The sequence below is a fragment of the Microtus ochrogaster genome, chromosome 4 (genome assembly GCF_000317375.1).
Source record: "Microtus ochrogaster isolate Prairie Vole_2 chromosome 4, MicOch1.0, whole genome shotgun sequence".
Lineage (NCBI taxonomy): Eukaryota > Metazoa > Chordata > Mammalia > Rodentia > Cricetidae > Microtus > Microtus ochrogaster.
This window is the reverse complement of record NC_022011.1, coordinates 3,547,444-3,557,002: the sequence shown is the minus strand read 5'-3', so window position 1 is coordinate 3,557,002 and position 9,559 is coordinate 3,547,444.

The window sequence follows — 9,559 nt, the reverse complement described above, 5'->3', positions numbered from 1 at the left end:
TGCTCTTAACTGCCAGCAGAGCCATCTCTCTGGCTCAGTAGTGGGCTGTTGTTTTTAAGTATTGAAGAGCTTAAAGGCCTGCACCACCATGTCCTTGTGTATTCATTTATTTCTGAAAAAGAAAAAGATTTAGAAAAACAAGATAGAGACCTGTTTTAGTATTCCTTTCCTAGGACCTGTGTGTGCTGTGTACAAGATAGAGACTAGCTGGAGAGAAATCCCCCTGGGAGGCTTGTCAGTCCCTAACTGAAACCAGGGTGCATTGTAAACAGACCTTAGCTTACTGACTGCAAACAAGTAGGTCCCTCAGCCTTTGTTTTCTTTGAGCAATTCTCCTCTGCCCTAAACCACAGAGAGGTAATTAAAAACAAAACAAAACAAAACAAAACCCAATCTCTGGAGAGTTGGATTCTCTGTAGCCAGGGCTAGCCCTAAGAAAGAGTTTATATTGCATAGATGACCTAGAGGAGTATCTTCCAGCTTCCATAACCCCGCCCCCATATACCAAGCTTCCTGTGGCACCTCATCTGATTTCAGTCATAGTGCAGTATAGTCATACACTCAATGACCGAACTGTCCAAGAACGTATGAAGTGAACCTACTTCTTTTCCTCTCCTTGTGGAATAAAGGGAAAAACAAGTCAGGCAAGCTGGAAGAAAGATAACTAGGTTTAACTTACATGTTAGAAAAACAATCTTATTTTCTAGCTTTGGTCTGGTTGTCAGCTGGAATGGATTTGCCCAAGTGATGGCCCACAGAAAGGCCAATTTTGTTCTTTTTCTGCTCCTCTTGAACCTCTTTTCTCAGTACCAATACTGCCTGGAAGTTGAGGTCAAACATGTTGCTTGGAGGAAAGCAGAGTGGCTTCGCCTCCCTGATAGTCTCCAGGTGCTTCTTCCACCCTTCACAATCTGCCTCCTAAAAACTGGTGGAGTGTGGCCAGCGCCATACGACAGCTGTGGTTCTAAGACCTGGAAGCTGCAGAAATGCAGAATGCCACTCTGCAAGAGAAAGAACACAGAGTTAAGTCATTAAGTCGCAGGAGCAGTCTGGCAGGTTGTACTGTATACAAGCATCAGAAGTTGGTCTGGAGGCTGGAGAGATGGCTCAGTGGTTAAGAGCACTGCCTGCCCTTCCAGAGGTCCTGAGTTTAATTTGGCATGCAGGGATACATGCAGTCAGAACACTGTATACATACTTTTTTAAAAGAGTGATCTGAGCTTACCAATGAGAGAGTCCAGTCAGACTGAGGTGCCCTTTAAAAAAATATAAAAGGAGTCAGGCCTTTTATATATAAATATAAAATATAAAGGTGGTGCACGCCTTTAATCCCAGCACTTGGGAGGCAGAAGCAAGCGGATATCTGTAAATTCAAGACCAGGCTGGTCTACAAGAGCTAATTCCAGGTCAGTCATCAAAGCTACACAGAGAAAGTTTGTCTTGAAAAACCAATAAACGAATGAATGAATGAATGAATGAATGAATGGGGAGATGGCTCAGTGAGTAGAGGCACCAGCCTTGCAAGCCTGATGGAGTGGCTCAGAACCCAGAGCCCATGTGAAAAAGTGAAGGCCGTGACATGAATCCCGCATGCTCAGTCAAGATGGGAGGCGGGGACATGAGAACTGCTCAGTGCTCCTTGGTCGGCTAGTCTCCACTGTACAGTACCACGACAGAAACAAGGGAATCCTGGCCATCTTCCCAAAGTTGCCCTTTGGTAAACACACACACACACACACACACACACACACACACACACACACACCCCACTTTTTTTTTTTTTTTTAAGAAAAAACAAAATGTTCTGGAACTGCAGATATAATTCCAGGAAGACTGGGGAGCCCAAGGCTTTGACTCCCCACGCTGAGGGCCGGGTGCACTTTGGTTAGGAGAGACTGTTTAACCATGTACTCCAGCGGCCTGGGTCACAGGCTCCCGAAGGAAGCCCGGGTGCAGCTCCACCATTGCCAGCCTGTCCTCCTCACACCTCGGGTCAGTTTTTGCTTACTGCCCGGAGTAACTCCCCTGGCCTCAACATGGAAAAGACCAATTATGTTTATGGAAAATACAGAGCCCTGGGTCCATTTTATCTGAGCCAAACATAGGAAGGCTCGACCACTCTGCCTTAGTCCTGTATTCCCACCACACTGAGCACTGAGAGGGGAGAGCAGGGCTTGTATCACACAGGTGTCTAAAGCACAGCCTATGTACTGTGCACAGGTTGTTTTGAGGTTAAACAGAGGCTCATTAAACTATGACCTAATAAACCGAACAGATCTGTGCATGCCATATCTCACATAACACGGTTTATACTAAACATCCATCCCAGGCCCCCTGGGGCTGCCCCCGGAGTCCTGAAGTTGGCTGTCTCAGTCCTGCAAATGACAGTGCCTGCCCTGTGGATCCTTGCGGCAATCTCCTCACGTACAAATCCCAGCATGTTTGAAGACATGATGTCATCTGCACAGGCTTTGTGCTGTGTTCACCCTTGTCCTCCCTGTCTCTCTAAACCCCTCCCCACACACTAATGACATCAGGCAGGCTCAGGACACTCCTACTCCGTCAGAAGGAAACCCTGATGCTGAGGCCAGCGTTAGTTATTTTGCAGAGCTTGTGTGAGTGTTTCAGAGGGACAGTGGGACATGTCAGGCCAAGCATGCATAGGATTTTCTCTGACATTTGAAGATCAAATAGGAAGGGATGCCTGGCAGTGATGGTGCATGTCTTTAATCCCAACACTGGGGAGGTAGAAGCACACAGATATCAATGAGTTTGAGGCTAGCCTGCTCTACAAATTGAGTTTCAGGACAGTCAGCACTATCACACAGAGAAACACTGTCCCCCCCCCCCCCAAAATATATAGAGAGAGAGATGAAGAGAAGTAGAGGAAAGGTAAAAGTGTGCTCCATCTGGGATAGAAGGGCACCTGTCATTCACAGAGCTACTCCCCTTGAAGGTGCCGGCTCTGCTTAGCTACTAACAGTGTGAGACCACTGAAGCTACATAAGACCTTGTTTCAAAAGCAAAACATAGGAGCTGGGGATAGAGCTCCATCTGTAGAGACTCTCTGCTCCCTGACTGCGGGTGCAATGTGACCAGCCGCCTTCAGCCCCTACTGCTGTGGCTGCTCTGCCATGACAGTCACTACCCTCCAACAGAGCTCTGGTAACCTAACAAGTCACTGCTGTCTCAGCAGCAGGCAAATAACCAACACACCACATTGCAATGTTGGACACTAGATTTTCCAGTGTTTCTGAACACTTTGTGGCTGAGGGCAACACCTTGTGTTATCTCTCAGGTGTAAGGAAGTGCCAGCATAAGAACCAGAGCTCTCATTTTAAAGGAAATAAGCAATAGTTTATTCTGGAGCCAGTTAGAGTGAGCATGGCCAGGAAACACAAATTTAGGTTACCCAAAATTCCATGTTCCAATGTGGAAGCTGTTTCACAGAACTCATGCAGTTTTACAGAACAAAGAAAGTCAGAAGTCAAGGCAACTTTACAACGCATTTGTGTGTGTACCATAGTGGCTGGTACATCAAGGGGTATTTTATAGCCTGAAGGGGTGATCTCATGATATTCTTAGAGCTCTCAGGTTGGAGAAGCTAATGTTCTGCTAGGCTTCAGGAAGGTTTTTATTTATTATAATGAGATGTTAGTTTAGATAGAGTGGGAGCCGGGCAGTGATGGCACACACCTTTAATCCAGCATTCAGGAGGCAGAGGCAGGCGGATCTTCAGAGTTCCAGGCTAGCCTGGTATACCAAGTGAATTCCAGGGCAGCCAGGTTTACAAAGAAACCATGTGTTATGAAAAGCCAAAGAAAGGAAAGAAGGAAGGAAGGGAGAAAGGAAAGAAGGAAGGAAGGTAGGGAGGAAGGAAGGTAGGAAGGAAAGAAGAAACTCAGTTACAGAGTGGGACAAGAAGCTAAAACCAGCCCAAGGTAGAGTGAGTAGGCTCTGAACTGTAGCACAAGTCATAAAAACCCAGAGGCAGATGTTGGGGTTCAAACTGAAGATCAGAAAAGTAAAAAAGCCAACCTCTAGAGAGACCTTTTACCCATATCAAAACTTTAGTTAAGGATGAGATCCTGTCTCCATGAATTCTCAGACTCATCACTCCAGTGAGTTCCTGTCTCTTCCCTTTATCTTCCTCTCTCTGCCCAGCCATATCACTCCTGTCTCCACCTCTCTAGTGCTGGAATTAATGTTGCATCCATAGGGGTCAAACAAAGATGGGAACAGACCACCAAAGTCTATTAAACCATAAGAAATCTTTATTCCAGAAAAAGAAAAAAAATAAGTCTTCTTTGGCACAAAAAGCTTATCAGCTAGCTGAGACCACAGCCAGAGATACACTTGTATAGCTGGGGCAATGGGCCGTTTCCCAACGCTCCTCTTTATAGCTAGAAGCAAGCATTAGGCATAAACAAAAGAATTTTTACATTTTCTATTAATATGTTTTTTTCAGCCAAACTAGCATTTGTATTTAGCTCATTGTTTCTCTCTGGCACTTTCTGATGTTGTTTGCCAAAGCTCTGCACTCCTCCGGGGCTGCCAGTTATGCCTATGGGACAATGCACAACCAAAATGTCAGGTACATCCCGTCATTTAAACGTTAACTCAGCTCATATCAGGGGCTGGTCATGAGTAGCCAGGGGATTATCTAAAAGCTGTCCCTCAGTTTGCAGAGGGTCACTGGTGTGGGAAGTCCTGCATATGTGTTGTTTTTATTGGTTAATGAGTAAAGCTGTTTGAGCCAGTGACTTAGCAGAGTAGACTAAGGCAGGAATTCTAAGCAGATAGAGGAGGAAAGAAGGTGAAGTCGGTGAGACATCATGTAGCCATCAGGGGAGAAAGATGCCTGTGTGCCAGTACCGGTAAACCTCAAGCCTCGTAGTGCAATACAGAATAATGGAAATGAGTTAAGATATAAGAGCTAGCTAGTCTGCTTAAGTGACTGGCCAAGTAGTGTTTTAATTAGTACAGTTTATGTGTGATTAATTAGGTTCTGGGCAGACGGGAAACAGACAAGCAGCATCCAAGTACATTGTAAAGCAAAGTAACCCAGTGCTAACAGTTAACCCTTAAACTTCCGAGAAGGCTGCTGACAGCCTGCCCTCATTCTTCTAGCATTACAGCTTTATATTTCTTTATTTCTACATGCTTATTCCTGGAGTCTACATTTCTGCATTCTTATTCGTGTGCTTTTCAATTAAAAGTGTGTGACTCCCAGACACTGGGATTAAAGGTGTGAACAACCACCACCTGGTTCTGTTTCTGAATCAATCTTGTGTAGCCCAGGGTAACTTTGAACTCATAGAGATCCATTTGCTTCTGTCTTTGGAGTCCTGGGATTAAAGGTGTGTACCACCACTCCCTGGCCTCCTTAGCTTTGCATTCTGATCTTCACGTAAGCTTTATTTACTAAAATACAAATAAAATATCAGTACACTGAACTTATCAAATTCCAGTCTCTCCACAGTACTGAGAGTCCATCATTCATGTCAAAAGCTCAAATTCATGATTCTCCTGCCTCAACCTCTTATTCTGGGAAATAAGACAACATGGGACAGGGAAGTGAGGTAAGCGCAACAGCCTACTTTTGACTTTTTCTGAGAAGTCAGGAGAACCCTGCCTGGTTTGACCCTTCACTGAGTAGAACTTATCTGCAATTTCACAATCGAACTGTTAGGTGGCAGTGACTACCAACTTCCCCATTCAATCTCATCATGAACATCTTTTGAAAACATGGAAATTCTTAACTTTAAGAATTCTTAATTTTTGGCTTTGAAACCCAGCATATTTTTTTAAATTTTTTTTTGGAGAGCTGGGCAGTGGTGGCGCACGCCTTTAATCCCAGCACGTGGGAGGCAGAGGCAGGCAGATCACTGTGAGTTGCTACAAAGCAAGGTCCAGGACAGGCACCAAAGCTACACAGAGAAACCCTGTCTCGAAAAATTAAAAAAAAAACAACTTTTAAAATGTACTGGTTTGTGTGTATTGCCTGAATGTGTGCATGTGTACAATATGTGTGTATCAGACTGCAGAGTCACAGATCCCCTCCTGACTGGAGTTTTAGATTGTGAGCCTCAAACTGGACACTGGAAACCAAACCAAGTCTTCTACAAATAGCACCAAGTGCTCCTAACTATAGCGCCATCTCTCCAGTCCCATCCCCAGTTATGTAAGATTTTTATTTTAGTGTATTTATTTTTTGCCTCCATATATGTTAAACACTATATGCATGAAAAGCCCACAAAGGTCAGAAGAGGGTACTGGATCCTCTAGAACTGGAGCTGGAGCTGAAAACTGAACCCAAATCCTCTAGCAGTGTTTTAAGTGCTAAGTCACCGCTCCAACCCCTTTACAATTTTTTTTTTGATACAAGGTCTTGCTATGTAGCCCTGGATGGCCTAAACACCCCAGTCTTCCTGCCTCAGCCTGAAAAATACTAGACATCCAGGCATTTATCATCATACCTAGACACACAGGCATTATCATCATACCTAGCTAAAATACTCTCTCTCTCTTTCCATCCATGAGTCCTGAGGATTGAATTCAGGTCACCAGGTTGTGTGGTATTTGCTGGCCCTGAAAGATTTTTATCTTTTTAAAAAACTTACTTAAATGTATTTTTATAAACATATATATATATATATATACACAAAATTTAAAAATCTTGTGTATTGCCTGCATGTATATCTCCAGCTCTGTCACATGCAGCTCACACAGGGTTTCATGTGGAATGAGATCTCTGTCCATGCAGTTTCACTTCAGGTACCAGCTACAGAGGCCTCATGGTGTTTTTGTTACAGCAACAGATAAAAATATGCTATAATGTCCATGATTTTAGATTTGTTGCATTAACTGATTGTCTTTGAAGTGAAGCCATTGAGTGACCTTAGGGAGCTCTAATACATCGTAATGTGAAGTGATTGATCTCCTTGCCAGAAAGAGTTAAATTATGGTGCCAGAAATGGAGTGAATTTGTAATTATCTTGGTTGAAATCAAGGGTCACAGCCTCCATCTATCCTTAGACAACTCCTGAGCCCCATGTGTAAGGCCCAGGGACCCTGATGTTTCCTGTAGAAGGATCAGGAGCGGATGAGACAGAAGAGGGTGGGATCCACATCTGTGCTCTCCTAGGACTTGTTAAAGATGCTTCATGACATGGGCTCAAGCCAAGCACTATTTAAAATGGGAGCCATTAGAGAGGCTAGGCAGACCCCTTGCCTGGAAGGTCCTGGTGACTTTTGAGAGCAATGTCAAATCAGGTGAGGGAGAAAGGCCAATGGAGGATCAAAGCCTCCAGCTATTCTTAGACAAACTCTGAGCCCCGTGTGTAAGGCCCAGGGACCCTGATGTTTCCTGTAGAAGGATCAGGAGTGGATGAGACAGAATAGGGTGGGATAAACATCTGTGCTCTCTTAGGACTTGTTTATTTATTTATTTTTATTGAGCTCTACATTTTTCTTTGCTCCTCTCCCTCCCTCTTCTCTCCCCCATCAACCCTTTCCCAAGGTGCCCATATTCCCAATTTACTCAGGAAATCTTGTCTTTTTCTACTTCCCATGTAGATTATATCTATGTAAGTCTCTCTTAGTGTCCACATTGTTGTCTAAATTCTCTGGGATTGTGGTTTGTAGGTTGCCTTTCTTTGCCTTATGTTTAAAAACCACCTTTGAGTGAGTACATGTGATAAATGTCTTTCTGTGTCTGGGTTACCTCACTCAAAATGTTGTTTTCTACCTCCATCCATTTTCTTGAAAAATTCAAGATGTTATTTTTTTCTGCCGTGTAGTACTCCATTGTGGAAATGTACCACATTTTTTTATCCATTCTTTGATCAAGGGGCATTATGTTGTTTCCAGGTTCTGGCTATGACAAACAAAGCTGCTATGAACACAGTTGAGCACATGTCCTTGTGGCATGATTGAGCATCCTTGAGGAAGGTTGTTTCCTAATTTTCTGAGAAATTGCCACACTGGTATCTAATGGGGCTGTACCAACTTACACTCCCACCAGCAATGCAGAAGTGTTCCCTTTACCCCACAACCTCTCCAGCATAAGCTGTCTTGAGTGTTTTTGATCTTGGCCATTCTTTCAGGTGTAAGATGGAATCTCAGAGTTGTTTTGGTTTGCATTTCTCTGATGTCTAAGGATGTTGAACATTTCCTTAAGTGCCTTTCAGCTATTTTGGAGTTCTCTGTTTAGGTTTGTACTCCTAGCTACATGCTCTTAGAGTATGTGTTATTAGAGTATGTGTTATTTTGATGACAAATTTCTTGAGTTCTTTGTATATTTTGGAGATTAGACCTCTGTCTGATGTGGGATTAGTAAAGGTATTTTCCAAATCTGTAGGCTGTCGTTTTGTTTTGTTGACTGTATCCTTTGCTTTACAGAAGCTTTTCAGTTTCAGGAGGTCCCATTTATTAATTGTTTCTCTCAGTGTCTGTGCTGCTGGGTTATGTTTAGGAAGTGGTCTCCTGTGCCAATGTGTTCAAGTGTACTTCCCACTTTCTCTTCTATAAGGTTCACTGTGGCTGGCTTTATGTTGAGGTCTTTTATTCAATTGGACTTCAATTTTGTGCATGGTGATAGATATGAGTCTATTTTCATTCTTCTACATGTTGATATCTAGTTATTCCAGCACCACTTGTTAAATATTCTTTCTTTTTTTCCTTTGATATTTTTTGCTTCTTTGTTAAAAATCATGTGTTCGAAGGTGTGTGGATTAATATCCGGGTCTTCTATTTGGTTCCATTGGTCCTCCTGTCTGTTCTTATGCCAATACCAGGCCGTTTTCAGTATTGTAGCTCTGTAGTAGAGTTTGAAGTCAGGGATTGTGATGCTCCCAGAAGTTCTTTTATTGTATAGGATTGTTTTTGCTATCCTGGGCTTTTTGCTTTTTCATATGAGGTCTTTGAAGAATTTTGCTGGAATTTTGATGGGCATTGCATTGAATCTGTAGATTGCTTTTGGTGAGATTGCCATTTTTACTGTGTTAATTCTGCCTACCCAAGAGCATGGGAGATTTTTCCACTTTCTGGTGTCTTCTTCAATTTCTTTCTTCAAAGATTTAAAGTTCTTGTCATACAGGTCTTCAGCTTGTTTGGTTAGAGTTACTCTGAGATATTTTATGCTATTTGTGGCTGTTGTGAGGGTGTTGGTTCTCTGATTTCTTCCCCAGCACTTTTATCATCTGTGTACAGGAGGGCTACTTACTGATTTTTTTCGAGTTAATCTTGTATCCTGCTACATTGCTGAAAGTGTTTATGAGTTGTAGACATTCCTTGGTAGAATTTTTTGGGATCGCTTATGTAAACTATCATGTCATCAACAAACAGTGAGCGTTTGGCTTCTTCTTTTCCGATTTGTATCCCCTTGATCTTTTTTTGGTGTCTTATTGCTCTAGCTAGGACATCAAGAACTATATTGAGGGGTGGGTGGTGGTGGTGCATGCCTTTAATCCTAACACTTGGGAGGCAGAGGCAGGTGGATCTCTGTGAGCTCGAGACCAGCCTAATCCACAAGAGCTAGTTCCATCACAGGCTCCAA